General features: G+C 46.5%; 1 long non-coding RNA gene across 1 annotated transcript in view; it reads left to right on the top strand.

Annotated features, from left to right (window-relative positions):
- Positions 1–3,298: 3,298 nt before the first annotated feature.
- LOC138452551 (uncharacterized) overlaps positions 3,299–19,408 on the top strand; it is a 218,608-nt gene continuing 202,498 nt past the window's right edge. The window contains exon 1 of the long non-coding RNA XR_011260213.1: positions 3,299–3,684. This is a non-coding gene — a long non-coding RNA (uncharacterized lncRNA). The remainder of the gene's footprint in view (positions 3,685–19,408) is intronic.

Raw genomic sequence — 19,408 nt, 5'->3', positions numbered from 1 at the left:
GAGTAAGGGCTTCTTTAAGAGTTTGGTGGCATTACCTCTGGTAATTCCGCCAAACATAATTATTGTTACTGCATGAGGTAAGTGTGTGATAACGGGAAACATCTGCATGATTAACAGTCATGATGACCCTTCAGTTATTTCCCATTTTGAAACCCCACTGGAGCCCATGAGGATCAGTAATTACCTCATGCAGTAATTACCACATGTCATAATTACTGCACGCAGTCATTTTTTGTGTGGAGGAAATTTCATTCTATAAATACGTACTTTTTACAAGTACGTCTTAATTGATGATACTTACATTTCTGCAGACGAGTCATGTGCATTTCTTTCTCCTATTCTAATTATTGTTCCACATTTTGAGGAGCCTATAAAAGAATGAGCATACTTGGGACCAATAGTTGGTAAATTTGGAAGTGACACACAATCACCAAGTTGACATGTTTCGGGAAGTTTTTTATCTTTTAGCATGTTGTTTTTTAGTTGCACTAACTGCAGGGTTTTTTTTTATAGAAGTTTCTTTGGTTGTTTTAGTTTTTTAAATATTTTTAAAATATATCTACTCATGTCTAGCGCACGGCATAGTTAAGGTTAAATTGAAGGAAATGACTTTTCTCTATAAGCTTTGAATGCTTGCATGAACAAATCTGCAATATTTTGAGGGCGCTGCATGTGCATGCAGAATTTCTGAAATTTGCGTTAACGGCTTCATAGTTTAAAAAATCTTTACTTTGATCGCGTGGGATAGTTTTTAACATGGGGTTTGCCCATAGGAAAAAAGAAAAAACTTTCAGCCCAAATATCTCAAAATTGGCCGATTTGAATATTAATTTATTTTGCAGGTGCCTAGATTTCATTTGAAATTGGTGCACTGAAAACATTTCTGAAAATCAACCCAGCCAATTTCAAGATATTAACATTTGAAATGTATTTATATATGATGCATGTGGAAAAGGAATGCACATATTTCATACAAACTGTACAGAAAGCATGAGTTTTACAGTTTGTACATTACACAATGAACACTTTGTACATTATACAATTAAAATACCTAAAAACTCACATCAAAAAGCGAGTCTCAGTTGACTTTATGTCAGTTTTAAGATGATGGAATAAAAGTACACTTTTCATATGAACTGTACACAGAACATTGGGTTTTACAGTTCATACAGTACACAATTAACAGCTAAAAATGCACATCAAAGGCTAGTGACCTCTATCTTTGATGTCATTTTTGAAGTGATGGAATAAATGTACATTTTTCATATGAAAATGTACACTTTAGGAGGCATACAATGTATGAGCACAATTGAGGCACATTTTATATTAAAACCATACAAACACATTTGTGATATTAACATTGTGTGTTTGATCACGAATAGCATGCTCCTATGATACGAGCACCTATACACATCACTTACTACACATAACATGTAGACATGCGACAAGTGCTCTCACATGCACCTAGGACACATGCTTCTTTGACACATGCTCCTACGACACTCACACTCTTACAACACGCATTCTAATAACACACATTCCTAGGACAGGTGCTCCTACGACACACGCTGCTATAAGATATGCTCCTACAATACATATTCTGATGACAAGCACACCTAATACACATGCACCTACTACACTGGATGTGCAACACATGCTCTAACCACACACACTATTATGATGCACACTTACCACACACTCTTACGACAACACTTCTACAACACGCGTACCTACAACACATGCTCCCATAACATGTGCAGCAACTACACCTGCTTCTACTACACACACATGCTCCTACAACATATGCTACTACAACATACACTCATCCAACATGCACACATACAACATATCGACCCATGACACACATTCTTACAACACATACTCCTACCACATAGCAGCCCACAACATGCGCTACAGTCACATACACAGAGCGTAGGAGTTTTACAGTTGGTACATTACAAAATTTACATCTGAAAATTCACATGAAAGGCAAACCATACAAACTGTGCACATAGCATATGAGTTTTATTGTTTGTTAATTACACAATTAACATCGCCTACAAACTCACATGAAAGGCAAGTCACAGTAGATTTTGATGTCAGTTTTAAAGTGATGGAATAAATGTACACTTTTCATCTGAAAATGTACACTTTTCATACAAAAATGGACGCTTTATGAGGCATACAATGCACAAGCAGAATGGAGGTACATTTTATATTAAAACCCAACATGTCTACTTGTAATATTAACATTGTGTATATAAACAATAGTAAAACAATCTCTAACTATGCACCCTCTTACAACACGCAATCTGACAATGCATGCTTATATAACACACGCCTACGACATGTGCTCCTACCACTCCTACTCCTATGACATGAGCTCCACCAGCACACGGTCCTACATCACACTGTTATAAAGCATACTCCTATGACATGCACTGCTATTACTGACACTCTTACGACACACATTGTATAAAAGGAAACGAGGGGAGAAAGATTGAAGAGAAGAAAAAAGGAAGTGAGGAATGAGGGAAAGCGGGAGGATGGGAAGTAAGGCATTGAAGGGGAAAGGCAGGAAGGAAGTGGGGAAGGGGCATACGTTGAACCAGAATATAAGGAAGGGAGGAAAGAAAAAAGGTGTCAGGAAGAGATGAAAGGAGGAAGGAATGAGGAAGGATGGAAAAGAGGATGAAATGAAGAGCGGAAAGAGAACGAAATGGAAGAAGAAAAGGCAGGGAAAATGAAAGGTGGCCCAGAGAGAAGAGGAAGGGAGGAAAGAATGAAGAAATGAGGGAATCCAGGATTAAATATGGAAAGGAAGAAGTAAGATTAGTGGGGTAAAAGGAAGGGAAGGACAGATAGAGGAAGAAAGAAAGAAAGAAAGAAAGAAAGAAAGAAAGAAAGAAAGAAAGAAAGAAAGAAAGAAAGAAAGAAAGAAAGAAAGAAAGAAAGAAAGAAAGAAAGAAAGAAAGAAAGAAAGAAAGAAAGAAAGAAAGAAAGAAAGAAAGAAAGAAAAGAAAGAAAGAAAGAAAGAAAGAAAGAAAGAAAGAAAGAAAGAAAGAAAGAAAGAGAATGAGGGGGAGGAAAGGAGGCGGAAGGGGATGGCATGATGGGCTAAGGAAGCTCCAGTGGGCGGCTGAATCTGCCCGGGCAGAGCTTATCCCTCCACCCTGCAGACCCCCGTGGCAGACAGCGAGTCCCGAGACCATCGCACGCTCTCAGGAGGGTAGGAGGGGATGTGGGCCTGTGTGAAGCTGATCCCAGTGAACTCTACATGAGCTTCCGGGGTAAAGATCACGAAAGAGGGCGAAGCCTTCAAATGTGGGGAATTCGAACACGCCTTTTCTGAGCTGGAGCTATAATTTGCAGCAGCACTCTGCGATAATTGCCCCTGCGTGAGTTCTAGAGTAGCGGCACGAGGCAGACGAGAGCGCTAGACGGAGCGCTCATTCTCATCTCACCGCGTCCTGCAGCGAAACCAATTCCAGGCAACGTCTCCTTCCTTTCCCCAGCTGCGCTGATTTCCTTTTCAAATGAGTGTGATTGTAATAGTCCCACATTCTAGAAATGACTCATTCCGTGTGTGGTTTGCTTGGGTGGCGCCGCCCGTCCTTTGAAATCGATTCTCTGGGTAACATGGTATCCCGTTCGCAGGACGCAGTGAGCGTGATGACAGGTGAGGTAAGGACAGCGCGGCGCATGCATGGATCCAGCCGTGCCTAGCCTTCATCCTGCTGCATACCCTACACGGTCTCCAGCTTTCCCAGTTCTGCCTTTCCTTGCATGCTGTGACGAATCAACTTCCGGGGCACTAGTGTTTCAGGGATGAATATCAGTTTCTAAACTATCAATCAGCCCCACAAGTCTAGCGCACCAGAAGGGATCTGAACAGATTGGAAACACAAGTCAATTATAAACCTCCTTGCCCAATTTTGGTAATGTGGACGGAACGGCAGGCTTATCTCCGCAAGGTCGTGGATCGTTGGTTAGTTAGTTGCAACACAGTGAAAATACAATTATTGCCCAATGATAAAAGGGACTGTACAGTCAAGGTTGTATACAAATATCTACTTTAGGATTATTACAACAGACAGTTCTAGCACACTACAAAACACAACCCACCCTGTAAAGGAACACAGATAGGGTGACCAGATCTTTTTTTGTAAAAAAAACCCAGACAGGCTATTGAAATAGAAGTAGGACCAACGTAAATGCACATATTACTTTCTTCCTACTTCTATGTCGCTGGCCTGTTGCGGGAGGGGTGTGCTAACATGCACACTCCTCTCATTGGAGGAGAGCGCCAGAGAGGGGAAGGGGGAGGAAATGAGGGCATGAAAAGCATTTCACGCCCCCATTTGCGCAGGAAGAGGTGCGCCGGGACCCGATTTCGGGATTTTCGAAATCGGGTCCGGCAAGAAAAAGGCACCATGACCAAAACTCTGGACGGGGATTATAGAATAAAAAAACTCTCGGGACCCCGGGACGTTCAGTGATTTCCCTGGACTGTCCTGGGAAAAACCGGACGTCTGGTCACCCTAAACACAGAGAACAGACAGTTTCACGAAAGAAAGGTGTGCACTCTGGATACTGACAGGAGAATAGTCGGTAAGGCAATTGCCGCATTATATTACGTAGTCACTCTCAAATCAGGGAGTCCACCCCCCAGCAAGGTGGCGTGCACCCAAAGGGTTTATACAGATAACCTTGCAGTCACAACTTACATCAGATTTAATTGCAAATTAACCAATCGAAAACATTCACAATCCACAGAGATGGCTTAATGTGTCCCAATACACTTTACTCCCAGCAACAGCAATGTCCAGGCAGTGGCAAAACAATGGAAACATCATTTTGGCTTTATTTTGAGAAAGGCGATGTTTGAGAAAGAAACTCAATGGGAAAATCGTTTTGGCTATATTTGTAGAAAAGCAATGTTTGAGAAAGAAAATCAAACGGGAAATCATTCTGGCTTTTATTTGAAAAGCAAGGTTGGGAAAAAAGTCTCAAAGGGAAAATCGTTTTTCAACACACATTCAAAGGACATGCAGTGCTTTGGGATTCTGGTTTGGGATGCACCGGAATAAATGGGAAATTCCTTTTTGCAACACACATACGAATGAGATGTGATGCTTGGTAATTCTGGTTTGGGATACAAGGGAATAAATGGGAAATTTCGTTCTACCCCTTCCCCATTCACTCGAAAGTTAGCGTTCTAGGATTACTGCTTTTGGGATTCAAGACCCCCCTTCTGGACAGAAGTCAGGGTTTCAGAAGGACAGTCACCCAAGTCTTTATTGTCTATGCCAGCTCTAACCCACTGGGCATGAATTTTGTTAGTTTTTAACTCTAGCAACACTCATCGAGTGATTGTTCTATATAGGAATTAATTGATTTATTTTAATTAAAGGTGCTAAGAATATACATGTTCAATTTTCACAGAGAGTCTGGTTTTTGATGGGGGAATAATTTGAGTGAGATTTAATAAAATGTGCAAAGGGCCTACCCAGTTTCACCCTCCTACCCACTAATGGAAAGGGGTAAAGGCAGGTAGCTCCCCACACAATTGATGGCTCTTGGATTAGTCTACTTACATGGGAGGCCTTGATTATGGGGCATCCAGGATAACACAGCAGGTCTCCTCTGAGGACAGCACAGATCTGGTCAAGAGCTTCCATCAAGGATTTTCTCCTGCACCCAGGCTACCTCTGGCTCCTCTGATGGGGGTCCCAGCTAGCTTCTATAATTCCCTGTCACTGTCTCCAATGCAAGGATTGAGGCCTCTCTGCTAGTTGTTCCTTGCAAGAGTCCAGCGTGCAAGAGTCCAGCAGTAGACTATCTACAGGAATAAGTAAGCAGTGGTTAGCACTCTGCCTTCACCTCTCACCAAGATGCACATTGGCTGCTGGTGGGACCAGGAGTTGGAGGTGTGTATGAGGGAGGAGTATAAATACATCATTTCAAAATGACCGGTGGGTTTTACCTTTATGGGGTCGGAACATCTAACAACATGGCAGCTATGCAAATTTTTCGGATAACTACATGAATCTATGGGCCTCATTATAAGTTGTGCGGAATGGGTTTATTGGCGCCGGTAATGGTGCCGGCGCCGTTAAACCCATTCCGCACAATTACAAGGTCCCCTTGCGGGACCTGCTTTGGACGTCTGGTTTTTCCATACGTCCATAGCGGGTCCCGCGAGGGGATCAGGGAGCTAACAATGGGCCCGTTCGTAATGGACCCGTTGTTGGCTCCCTCCCCATTCCATTGAGCCCTACGAGGGCTCGAATTGGAATGGGGAAGGACCGGGCCCGGGTTCCCTGAAGGAGGAAATACCGGGCACTCCATACTCAGAATGGCCCGGTATTTCCCCATTCAGGGAACCCGGACCCGATTTTGGAGGCAGCCATGCCCTTATTAAGGGCATGGCTGCCTCCAAAGTCGTAATAAGGCCCTCTATATTTTTGGATTGTACATTTTTATGGCGAGTCAGAAAATACAAATGTTATTTCAGCACGCCCTTCCTTGGTGGAGCTATCATTCTTCAAGGTTTGCTGCTGTGCCGAAATAGCTAAAAATGGGACACTTCCCAATTCAAACATTAATTTCATGATCTATCACTTCACCAATATTCCAGTTCCTCAGACTTATGAAAAGGCCAGAATCATAATTTTCATCATAACTTAAGTTATGTACATCACAAAAATGTTTACATGGTACCAACTGGCTTTGTATCTCTTTTAAAATGAATCCGGGAGAGCTCACTGGGACATTCGATTCTCCTTTAATTAAAGAAAAGGTGGCCCAATGTTCATCAATGGGAAGGCATCACATGGATCCTCCAGTTTCACAATCAGATCAAACCCAAGCAGTTTCATCTTCCCCAAACTACATGACGGGGACATCTGGCTTTCTAGCATATGTGATGCTGCCCTCCCCTCCTGAGATTCAAAGGTCTTTGGTCAAAGCTAATGCACAATTCTATTGGGAGGCTTGACCTTAAGGGTCATTTCTGTTGGTCAAGTTATCTGTGTCGTTGCAGTTCTGATCTAATTCTCTGTATTTGAACTGAAAAACAGACCTGTTTCCTCAGTGGGCCCTGCCCCAAAGGTCTTGGGGTCAAAGTTTCAGCTCACAATTCTGAAAGAATAGCATTTTAAATTGACAATGTGGGCACACATGACCTTTTGTATTGCATCTGGGCCTGCTAGCAAGAATAAATCTCTTTCTTTACGTAATGTTTGAACAGAAATAAATTCCCTCTGGATATTAGTCACACAGATAGATCATAGTTACATAAGAAACCAGTGTTCACTTTTATACAACACCCATTAGGCCTTTCCCTATGAATGTAGTCATTTTATGTGCTGAAATTAAGTCTCTTTATTCCTGAATACACAGTCTGTCATTGAACTTTATTTCTTAAATGTCAGCCATTGTTCTTCCTTTTTGTCTTCCAAATGTGCAGTGTTTCAAATGTGTTTTTTTCTTTCCATGTGCACTGCTGCAGTTTTACATAATTTCTTTCCATTTCACCAGGCCTTATGTCAAAATCACGGTTTTGCACTAACTTTTATATTTCAATGGACCTCCACATTAGCCAGCTTCACTCTTACAATAGGGGCCTAGCATGGCCTCTCCATCTCTGTCGCTCTGGGGCTGCGTTTTTACCCCACACACCCAGTCTTTACTGTTCAAGGTTATTTGATTTCAGCACCAAGGGAGCAAGGAGTAATAAATGTCACTAGGGGCCTTCGGAGAAGGACCAGGTGGACAGAACCACAATATACCTGCTGCTTGAGATGTTCTTGATGATTGACAGCATCAATTCAGTTACAGGACGCACTGAAGCTCCTGCGTCAGAGATCATGACGAGAGACAGGTGTGGGTATCAAGTGGCAGGCAGTTTGGCAAGCAAGGCTGGATGGACATCTGCAGGCTGGCCTTCATGGCAGCTCAGGGTCAAGAATCATTGTCTCTGTGCTGGCTGGCAGATCTGGAATGCTGGTCAAAGTGTCTCAGATGGCTTTAGTGACTGCAGCGTGACAACAGTCAGTGGTGCAGCCGGTTGCGGTTTGAGTGCATGACTGCCATGAAAATGTTCTTAACAGATGGACGCTGGTTGGTGCTTTGTGTGGCACTCCTCCTAGCTTCTTCGCTGGGCACGTGACAGCCTTTAAGGAGGGCGGCCCAAAGCTGAGGACAGTGTTTGCAGGCAACGACCTTGTCCTTTGGTCAGATACTCTATGGCACTTCCCACCTTGGAAGCTTGCTGGCAGAACCTAGCAGGACATGCTCTGTGCTGGCTGGGTACTGGTTCAGGAGCTGCTGGATGTGTCCTTTGAGGTAGGCATCTCCCTCTGTTCCCTCAGAAATGTTCAGGGGAGGGATCTTGCTTCCCTCTTGGACATCCTGGCCTTCCTTCACTACGGGAGCTGTAAGGCAGACTGTACCTTCAGCCAGGGACCAAATGAGTCCTTCTTACTCCTTTCAAAGCTGTCACTGGATCTGCCAAAAAAGGGGCTCGACCCTCTTTTAAAGCCAAATTGGCCCCAGTGATTGGTGCAAGCTAAGCCTACCTTAATGAACCAATCATGGGTCGCCAGCAACAATCTTCTGTTATGCGTGAGGTCGTAACCAGAGTGCTTTGCAACAGGAAAGGTAAGGGGCTCCTGATCAAAGTGCAGGTCTCCCTTGAAGTTTGTGGTGAGAACAGTCTTTCTGTCTCCATCAAATCACATACTTATTCCCGCTGAAAGGGGGTCCTCCTGCAGGGGTTGCCTACTGTAAACAGTTGTCCCAGACATGAAATTCACAGCCCTTCATACAGAGGGGTGGGAGATAGTTTCAAATTGAGACATTGCATATCAAAGATGTATTGGTTTCCTGTCCCCTTTTGTTAGTTCTGCGATCAGGGCCTTTCACAAGCCTGTTTATATTAACTCTCATCAGTTTGTGCTACCTCCAGCAGAACTTTGACAATAGACAGGGCAGATCCATGGAGCCCTTGATATTTAATTAGGCTGGCCATAGCCGGAGGAAGGTGTTGCCTCCCTCCTTCCTGAGATGCTTGATGTACCCGTGGTTATCACATTCCAGCTGAACATGACAGGGGGAATGACTATGTGTTTGACTATGTGTTTGTTGTGCGGCATAGGAAAATGTGTACGGTCTAGCCCCACACATTTTCCAAGGTTGATCTCCCATCATTCAATTTCTTAACAAAATATCAAAAAAGCCCAGCTGTGCCTTGCCTACCCATCACCATCCAGTATCCCACCATGCCTTCTGTGCCTTGCTATGTTATTTTTGGAAACCATTTGTGAAGTTGAATGTTAGAAAATGTCATGGCCTCTTTCAGGGCCGGCCCTAGGATGTGTGTGTCCCTGGGCAGCAAAAGATGTTTGGCACGGGGCCCCCTTATTTGCATAACTAGTGACATCAGTGATACAACAGAAATTGATATCTCACAATGACACTTTAATACATAAGGGTATCATGGAAAGTTAAATGAATAACACGTTGCTATGTTGAGTAAGGCAGGAGACAAAGAAATGGTGGCATCCAGTGTCTGAATTGTCACTTAATATTTGCTCCGAGTGGAGCTTTTTGTGAAGTAGCAGACATCTGAATACCGTTTAGAGACTTCTAATTGTGGCATCATAAGGCATAGGGCCTCATTACGAGTTTGGAGGCAGCCATGGTGCTATTAGCTATTAGCTATTAGCACCATGGCTGCCTCCAAACCGGGCTCCATTACCAGGTTCCTTCAATGAGGAATAACCGGGTCATTCCAACATTGGAGGACCCGGTAATTCCTCCTTGAAGGAACCATTCCCCATTCCCATTTGAAACCCCTATAGGGGCTCAATGGGAATGGGGAGGGAGGTAATAACGGGCACATTATGAATGGCCCGTTATTACCTCCCTCTTCCCCTCGCGGGACCCGGAAAGGAGGTCTGGTTTTACCAGACGTCTGTTCGGAGTCCCGCAAAGGGAACCTCGTAATCAGCGCTCCCATAATGAAGGGTGCCGGTCCCGTACCGGCCCCCTTCATTACGAGACTGCAAGGGTCGTAATGAGGCCCATAGTGAGATGACATTATTTGACCAGGAGCACACACTTTGTTTAAGTGGTGAAGCCAGGATTTGAGACCAGTCTGTAATTCAGGAACTTGAACAAATCTCTTCCTAGATGTAATTGGTAGACATTTTGCTTGCAAAAAGGTATTTTTTAAACTTTGGTTTGGAAACACCATCTGACTGTGGAAGGCAAAAATAAGATGATTGAGTTTTGCTAACAGAAGTTTAACTTTTGTTTTTATTTTGATTGTGTATATATTTGGCCATATTGTCCAAACTAGCAATGTACGTTTATTTCAGAACCTACAATTAAGGATTGTTTTGACTGTGAAAAGATATAAACTGCAAGCAAGTTCCAAGGATGTCATGGCAGGTATTGGTCCTGGGGCAGACGGGGCAAGTCGCGTTTACTGCAGGATTGTCTTATACTAGGATAGAGGTTATTTACCTGCGAGGTCTTAAGGAAGTGAGAGTAAGCAATTTTACAGGTCTTCAAATGTTAACAAAATCAAAAATCAACAGGGCTCAAGTCCTAAAAGAAAACGTGGAGGTATGCGGGGGGGAGCTCAATAATATAAGCATAAGCACTGAGTACATCGGGCATAAGGCATAGGTGCACCCCTTCTCCTTGAACAACGGGGGCAGGAGTGTCAGCTTCTTTTTTTTTTTACATTTTACATTTCTTTATTGGCAAGGAGCAGTGGCAGACATACAACATAGTACATTAGCAAATGGTGTTACATATTTGGAATTAGCAATACATACAGCGGTTTTCTGAGGAGGATGGATTTACAGCCCATTAGACTTTGCGCAATTCGAGGTCATGTTTCAATCTGTGCTTCTGGCAGGGGGGAAGAGAGCAGTTCTATATCATCTTTACTGTTCAGCTAGCTACAGAAATCGGTCCACACATTTTTCGGGCGAGAGTTCGTGGGGAGGGAATTGATGTAATCTCCCTTGCACATTTGAGTCCAAGTAAGGGCCTTCAACCACATCTCGAATGAGGGGGGTGGGGGGAGTCTGCGCTCTCAGCACTGTAGTATGTATTTTTTGGCCACCATGGCACCAACATTAAAAAACGTAGACACTTTCTTCACCCCAGCCCCATCCCACAGCCCGAACAGTATAGCCAGTGGATCGGGGTCAATCCGGGTCCCCACTATCTCTGATAGGGCTTCAGTCACTGCTTTCCAGAACTACAGGACCAAAACATGTGAGTGTGGTCAGCCTCAAAGAATCTGCATCTCGGGCAAGCGCGGGACTGGTTCTGTGCAAATTTCCCCACCCTGTCAGGCGTGTAATAGAGTCGATTGAGGAATTTATATTGCATACATCTTAATCTGGAATTAAGGGAGACCTTGCGTGTGTGTAAGCACATTTTGCCCCACATGGCATCTGTGATTGCCAAGACCAGTTCCTCGCTCCATGTGTCCCGCGGTTTCCAAGGTGCATCTTCCGACTTTACCAGCAGCATTTTGTACAGGGAGGACGTTATACCCCTACCGCCGGCCAAATTGGATATATAGCAGATCTTGGGTGAATCAGGGGGCTCGTCAAGAAGGCCACATGACGCGAACTGCGGCTCTTAGCCTGAAATATTGCAAGAGTTCCAGCGCCGATCCCGAGTGACCAGGGCGCCATGTCTGCGGGGTGATGAATTTTCCCTCGAGGTATAGATCAGACAGTGCCCGATACCCTAGCTCAAGCCAGTGTCGCATGAGGTGTTTGTCATGGGTGGCCATGAGACCCGGAAAGTGCCAAATGGTAACCACTTATAGTATGGATGATGTTCTGGGTGAGATTGAAGTAGTTGTCTCCATGCCATGGTCGTGGTGGCTACGGGATCCGCAGGTGCATCGGTGTGGTATGTGCGGTAGAGGATTAGGGACATGATATTTACCTTCTCGCTTGTAAGTTTCTTAAGTTTCACATGGGGGGGTGGATCGAGGTGTTTGTACCAGTGTGTGGCATGCTGAGCTTGTGCGTCAATCCAATATCGGGTAAGGGCAGGGGCATTAAAGCCCCCTCTGTCGTAGGGAAGAGTCATGTGCTGCCACTTCTTGCGAACCGCACCGGAGTGCCATAGGAATTGGGCACATGCAGAGTGCAAGTTCGTGAAGTACTGTTTCCCTGGCCAGAGCGGGACATTTGCAAAGATATAGAGAAGCTTGGGGACTACTATCATTTTGATCAGGGACAGCCTGCCCGATAAGGAAAGCAGGAGGTTACGCCACCTTGACATCTTGGACTCAACGAGTTGCGCAGTAGCAGTGTAATTGTTGGCCAGTAGTGAGGATCTAAATAGGGATACCTGAACCTCGAGATATCTGATACCTCCTGGGGACCAGCGAAGAGGCAATTCACATGCCGGTTGGTGGGTTGCTACAGTGAGTGGGAATATTTCCGACTTGGAGCAGTTTATGGTAAAGCCCGAGAATGTGCCAATTTTCGTTATATCGCGGATGATCGGGTCTAGGTGTACTGAAGGGTTCCTGATGTAGAGGAGTACATCATCAGCGTATAGTGATATTATTTCCTGTGTGTCCCGCAGTCGTATACCCTTGTGGGAGGGTTTATCTCTGACACTGTCAGCCATGGGCTCAATAGCTAGCGCAAATAATATAGGGTAAAACGGGCAGCCCTGGCGAGTGCCCCTATGGAGCGTAAAGGGTGACGACTTTAGGGAGTTGACCAGGACTCTGCCTACGGGATTCGTACATAGTAGTTTGATATAGGATATCATGCATGGGCTGATTCCCATTTTCTGCAGCACTGCCCACATATATTGCCAGGACACCATATCAAATGCCTTTTGGGCGTCCAGGGTAACCACAACCGCATTGGCTTTAGGATCGATTCTGGACATAACATTAAAAAGCCGGCGGATATTGAGGGCTGTTGAGCGACCGGAGACGAAGCCGCTTTGGTCTGGGTGGACCAGGTGTGACATTATGGGGAGGAATCTGTTTTCTATCACCTTGGCAAATATTTTGGTATCTGTGTTTATAAGTGATAGGGGCCTGTAGGATCCACAGTCGTCAGGGGCTTACCCGGCTTGGGGAGCACAGTAATAAGGGATTCTCGCAGGGATTGGGGAAGGGTAGCCAGGCGGAGCGATTCAGACCAGACTTCATGTAGTCTCGGAGCCAAGATGGCAACATGTTCCTGATAGAATTCTGAGGTGAGCCCGTCCGGGCCGGGAGCCGTGCCCTTCGGGAGGCTAGAAATAGCCTCAGCAACCTCATCAAGAGTGATCGGGGCGTCTAACTACTCTCTGGTTGCTCGGGAGATATAGGTCATGGGAATTTGGTCAAGTAGGAGGTTTATGTCCTGAGCACCATGCTCCCACTGGGGGGCGTACAGGGCCGCATAGAATTCCGTGAAGGTTTCGAGGATGTGCTGGTCTGACCAGTGTTGGGCACCATTCGCATCCCTGATACTGTCAATTCGGGTTCTGCCCCCCTCTATGCGGGCCAGTCTGGCCAGGGTTCGCCCCGGTCTGTCCTCCTCACCGTACTTCCGCGCAGCCAGGGGTCAGGCGTAGTATTGTACCTCCCTTCGGGCATGGGTGTAAAGACTGGAGGGGGGTCTGTACTTCCACTCTCTATTTTGTAGAGGAGAGACACAGAGACCCCTGAACCGTTTAAGATAGTGGGTAGGCGTCTTGCCAAACATGGCAATTAAAGCAGAATTCATGCACTCATACTGACCACTTTCTTCCACACTCAGTTTCAAAATACAGTCATATCCAGTTTGAGGCACTCTGCTTAACAAACACTTAGCCCAATCTCTCTTATCAACATCGTGAATTGCACAAGCCATTTCAAACGCTTCAATCCATTGGAGGATATCAGAACCCTCTGCATACACACCAACCAAATCTTTCATGAACTTGGTTGCTGGGGACCTGACACTCTCAACTGGTTTCGCTGAAGTCTCCACTCAAGCTTTCTCTAACTGGATTCGCTGACATTCAGTGTCCTTGTTCTTGAGTTCAAGGTACTTATCTTTGAGTTCAAGATCCCTATTCTTGAGCTCCACTTGCTGGGCCAACTCCTCTTTCTTAAGCTCAGCATCGAGTTTCAACTTGCGATATTCAAAGGCCAACTTCATCCTTAATAACTCAAGCTCTAAAGAACTGCTGGGGTTTGGAACAGAGGCAGCAGGAATGGTGGCATTCCCAGAATCGGTTTTGGCGACAAACCGCGGGTACAGTCCTCATTGGTTGCATTCCCCCCTTCAAGAGTTTCACAATCGATCTGGTAGTCCACCAGGGCAGCTATCAGCTCAGCCCTAGACTTATCCACAAAGTCTAATTCCCTGGCTTCACAAGCACTCTGGAGAGCCTCTAAGCTCATCCGAGTCAATTTACCATTCGCAATAGATTCCATTGCTTGTAATGCAATTATCTTGTACACTACTAAACCTTAATTTAACAAAGTGCAGATATCCTTCGTAAGTGGTACGGTTATACACTGAGTCTTAAAACCATAAGCATCCCACCGCTGCCACCAGCTGTAAAGATCAGAGGGGGGGTCTGTACTTCCCCTCTCTATTTGGTAGAGGAGAGACACAGAGACCCCTGCCAAGATTCTTTATTATTGGTATCATGGTCGAGCAATCCAGGCCTATTTTCTCAGGAGGTGATGCAAGCTGGTTCTTAAGTACAGTGTAGTCCTCAAGCACCCACAAAGGAATGTCCACACACTGTATCGGTTAAAACACAGTCTTTATATAATTAATATTCGGAGTGGTGTACACTATCACGATAACTCACTTTGTATGCAGAAATCAACAATGGCAAATATGTACAGTTCTAAAGTGGTACCACTAACGGTATACGATCTCATTAAAGTGCATACAGTCAGAATGACACACAGATCAAAATAAAGAGGAAACCAGCATTAGAGAGAGGAAGGAAAGCAAGATGGTTTAACAATTGGCAGAATACTGGTCCCGCTACCTAGACACAGTTCCGTGTGGGAATCCCCCCACCTGGGCAACCTGTAGAAGAAAGATACAAGCCCAGTCCATATATTGTTCACACTAGACTTTCCAATAGTTCTGCGTCCCCAAAGTACATTGGCGTTGTAGCGTTCCGCGTCGGGGAATCGACGGCCCTTCTTGAGTGATCTCCCTTTCAGGCAGGGGTCACGGGTCGTCGAACGTCCGACGGAGAACAGGTCGAGCTACGACGGTGAAGTGGCTGCGTCGTTCCTAGCGGTGCTCGTTGACAGGGAAGCGTAAACGTCCTGCAAGGAAGAGGCGTGCGGGGCACTTCCGTGTCAGTAGTTCTGGACCGCAAAGAGCTGAAGAACTGTGGCCCAGCAAGGGCGTTGAGTCATCGGCGTCTCGGTGGTCTTTGGGTGGCGGGAAACCCACCGGTGGATGCTCCTCGGCGCGTCGACGGTCAGGCCTTCTCCAGCAGGATACAGCGGCGACGATGCGGACGAGAGCGTCCTTGGATTAATGAAGTTCTTAGGCAATGGGAGCACGGTGACTCCAGTCGGTGACGGCGGTCGTCGACAGTGGCGGACAACAGTCCGGGTGCTTCTCTTTGGAGTTCCGCAGCAATCCCCGTATCGGGTCGGCAGCCTGTCGAAGGTCTGTCTACCAGATAGTTTAGGCAAAGATCAGCTGTGCACGATGGTCCCTCGTAGCTCGGGGAGAGGGCGCCTTACCAGGTCCTCTCTGGGTCAGTCCTTGAGGCTCAGCACCTTTCAGATTGCGAAGGAGAGCAACAGCAATTCTTCTTGTCCAGCAGGGCTTCAAGGTCAAGCTTCAGTTACTCCAGTTACTCGTCGTAGTGGACTTCAGCCTAGCAGTGAGAGGTCCCCAGATATAATGTTGATCTCCCATTCATTCCGCTGGGTCACACTCAAGCATCCAATCACGACTACGGTCATTCATGCACACAATGCATTCAGGCCATTCACTTCTCTCCAGACACTCACAACAAGTTATGTGTATTGGGACAAGTACCAGGCCATTCAACACTCCAAGCTGCATTCATACCGGTTTCAGACAGGACTGTCTCAACCATTGTGTCAAACACCAGATACTAGACACCCACAACATAGAATGCGTATTAGTCGCACACTCTATTCACCCAGGTCCTACGCACAGGTGTACCCACAACATATGGTTGTTGAGAAGGCTCCAGCCAGTCTGGTCGGCACTTCCCCATACTACCATATACGGAACTTCCACCCAACAGCCAGTCAGGGGGAAGGGACAGAGGCAGGGCTTCCGGGACTTCGGCAAGATCAAGGTAACAGGCGATGGAAGGCAAGAGGCCATGGGGGCCATTTGTCTCCATCCGGAATCTACCGATTCCAATGACAGGGCCTGGGCATCCCAAAATGGAGGACGTTCAGGGCACCAGTCATTTCAGCACAGTGCTGCCACCAGCCGTACCCTGCTCTGTGGGTCACACACAGGTTCCCAAAAACATACACTACGGGCACAGGGTTGCACCTCTACCCATGGGTGCCATAAGGGTATCCCATGGGTCTGTTCACCAAACCAAAAGAGAGAGAGCTGCACCGCCAGGAGTCCCACATGAACTCCTGCACGGAAAACACAACAGAACACATGATAAAAAGCAGTAAAGGACAAGGATACGGAGGCCCTGTCCCTGCATTTCCAGCATCACAATGGGATTCAAAGGTTTCCAGCTCTGATCTTATCTGTGCTAGTTTGGCTGGGGAAGGTGCAGAGGTGTATTCCTGCTCGAGTTCTTTAAGCTTGGTTTCAGAGCTTTGTAGGCTATTTTTTATGTCCTTGAGTACCCCGGCTTCCCTAGAGATGCACATACCTCTGATAAAGACTTTCAATGCCTCCCATCGGGTCCCCTCAGGTGTATTGTGCTGTTTATTGCAGTCGAAAAAGGTATTAATGTCAGCCAGGACCTCAGCCTTAAAGACTATATCCCGCAGTGCCTCTGATTTGAAACGCCAGGCGGAGTGGGTGGGTTGGCCAGGCCCTAGCTTGATCCGTAGCATTCCTGGAGAGTGGTCTGAGAGTGTGCGTGCCAGTATCTGTATGTCTATGGCCTTTCCCACTAACTCGCTCGATGTGAGGAACAGGTCTATCCTAGATGAACTGTCATGCACAGACGAGTAAAAGGTGTAGTCTCTCGTGTGTGGGTACAGTGCTCTCCACAGATCACATACGCCTAGTGAGTCCATGTGTGTGCGTAAGCGGCTGGAAGCCCGTGACATGGCTCTGGAGGCTGTGCTAGATTTGTCTAGGTCATTATCTAGGATCAGGTTCATATCCCCCCCATATATTTGGGACTCCGATATATCTCATTAGTAGGGTGGCCACTTCGTCGAAGAATTCAGGGGCATCAATATTCGGGGTGTATGTGTTCACAAGTAGACATTCCGTGTTGGCTAATAGACAGTGTAGGATTACGTATCTACCCCCCGAGTCTATGTAGCTAGTGCGCTTTGAGAATTCAACTGATTTGTGGACCAGGGTCAGCACTCCTCTGGACTGGGTGGAATACTTTGTGTAGAAACTGTTGGAGCCCCAATTCGGTGCCAGGCATGCTGCGAGGTGCCCAAGAGCGTGTGTTTCAAGAAGGAGGGGTATTTTAATTCCGTGTCTCAGGGCGTATGCGGTTATCCTACTGGATTTTGTGAAGTTGCTTAACCCTTGGACATTCCATGTCACTAGTTTAACGGTAATGATATAGCATTATAGAACATCCCAACAGTGAAAACCGTCACTTTTCAGTGCCGTGCGCACCGCTGCAACACTGTCGTACCACATCATAGCCGAAGCCACTGCTTTCCTGCCATTTTCAATGTAACAACCCCCAACTTTGCCACCCCCCACCGTCACTGCCCTCCCCCAACCAGCAGTGTAGTGAACCCCACCCAAGTAGCGGGCACCAGCGAGCCGTACCCAACTTGGTAGCGCCAGCCCGCATGCCCAACAGGGGCACACCTGAGAACAAACCACCAGAATAGGCATTGCAGCTGCAGCGGGGGTCGCCACTGCCGTGTACCCAACTTAGCTAATAACTCGGTGCAGGAAGCACCACAATACACTCAGCGGCAATTTACATCCAAGGTTGCAAGAAAAACATTGTGATGCTTTGTAACAGACAAAGGATGCGGTCATAATGATTGCAGCATATATGTTAGTTAGGGGCCTGCAGTAGAGTCAGGAGGCCGAGGCACCTCATCCATTTGTATAGTTGTGAAATTGAGGAGCGGGGTGTTACCAGCCTCGGGCTAGGATAAACACAGACTATAATATGTCGGGCTCAGTCGGTGTACCATGATGCCGGACTAGGAGGAGGAGGATCTTTTGTCGGTAATCATGGTTTCGCCCGACAGGCCCCACTGCTAATAGCAAGTGTCAGCCGCCTTAGTCATTGCCCATTAGATCGTCTGCGGGATCCCTAAGCAGGATCTGTGATTCGATGAATTTCACTGCTTCATCTGGAACCGTGAAGAAACAGAGTTTGTTGCGATGGGTACATTTCAAGCGTGCCAGGAAGAGCATTGCATATTCAATTTTCCTTTCCTTAAGCATGTTCTTCACTCCATTGAACTGTCTGCGCTCCATCTGGACCCCCAGAGAGAAGTCTGGGAAGAATCTGATGATTTGCGAATCTAGTCTCAATTCCCTTTCTCTCTTGCTAGCCGTAGTATGTGATCCCTATCTCTGTAGCTAAGGATCTTAGCAATTATAGGTCTGGGAAAGTCGCCTGGTTTGGGGCGAGGGTGCCAGCGCCCGATGGGCCCGCTCAACTGTGAAGAACGGGGAGAGTTGAGGGTTATCAAGGAGGTCCTTGAGGAGGTTTTTGACAGCCAGTTCCATCCTGCCCCTGAGTGCGGACTCCGGGACACCCACGATGCGGATATTGTTCCTGCGCGATCTAGACTCTAAGTCATCACACTTGGCCTTGACTTGCTTCATATCTCGCACCAGTTCAGTGACTGTGGTCTGTAGGGTGAGCACTCCATCCTCATTGGCCCCAATTCTGATTTCCGCCTCGGTTATCCTAGTCCTGTGCTGGTCCAACTTAGTTCTCAGTGAGGCCATGTTCACGTTAATGAAGTCCAGCTTCTCATGAAAGGAGGCAAAGTTCTTTGCCATGGACACCATCATCACCGTTAGATCAGGCTGAGGGAGCTCAGACGGTGTTTCTATGTTGTTGTGGTTCGAGGAGGAGCCTCCCTGCTTAGACCTGGGTGTTGACTTGGTGTACTTGTCCATAGCCCCAACCTTGTTGGCACAGCGTGATCTGTTCGACATCCTGTGGGTGGGTGATGTGTAGGCCGGTGCGGGCAGACATCGCCCGT

The sequence above is a fragment of the Ambystoma mexicanum genome, chromosome 4p (genome assembly GCF_040938575.1).
Source record: "Ambystoma mexicanum isolate Mex_15411 chromosome 4p, UKY_AmexF1_1, whole genome shotgun sequence".
NCBI lineage: Eukaryota > Metazoa > Chordata > Amphibia > Caudata > Ambystomatidae > Ambystoma > Ambystoma mexicanum.
Note: the sequence above shows the minus strand (reverse complement) of the source record. Positions and strands in the feature narration are given on the sequence as shown.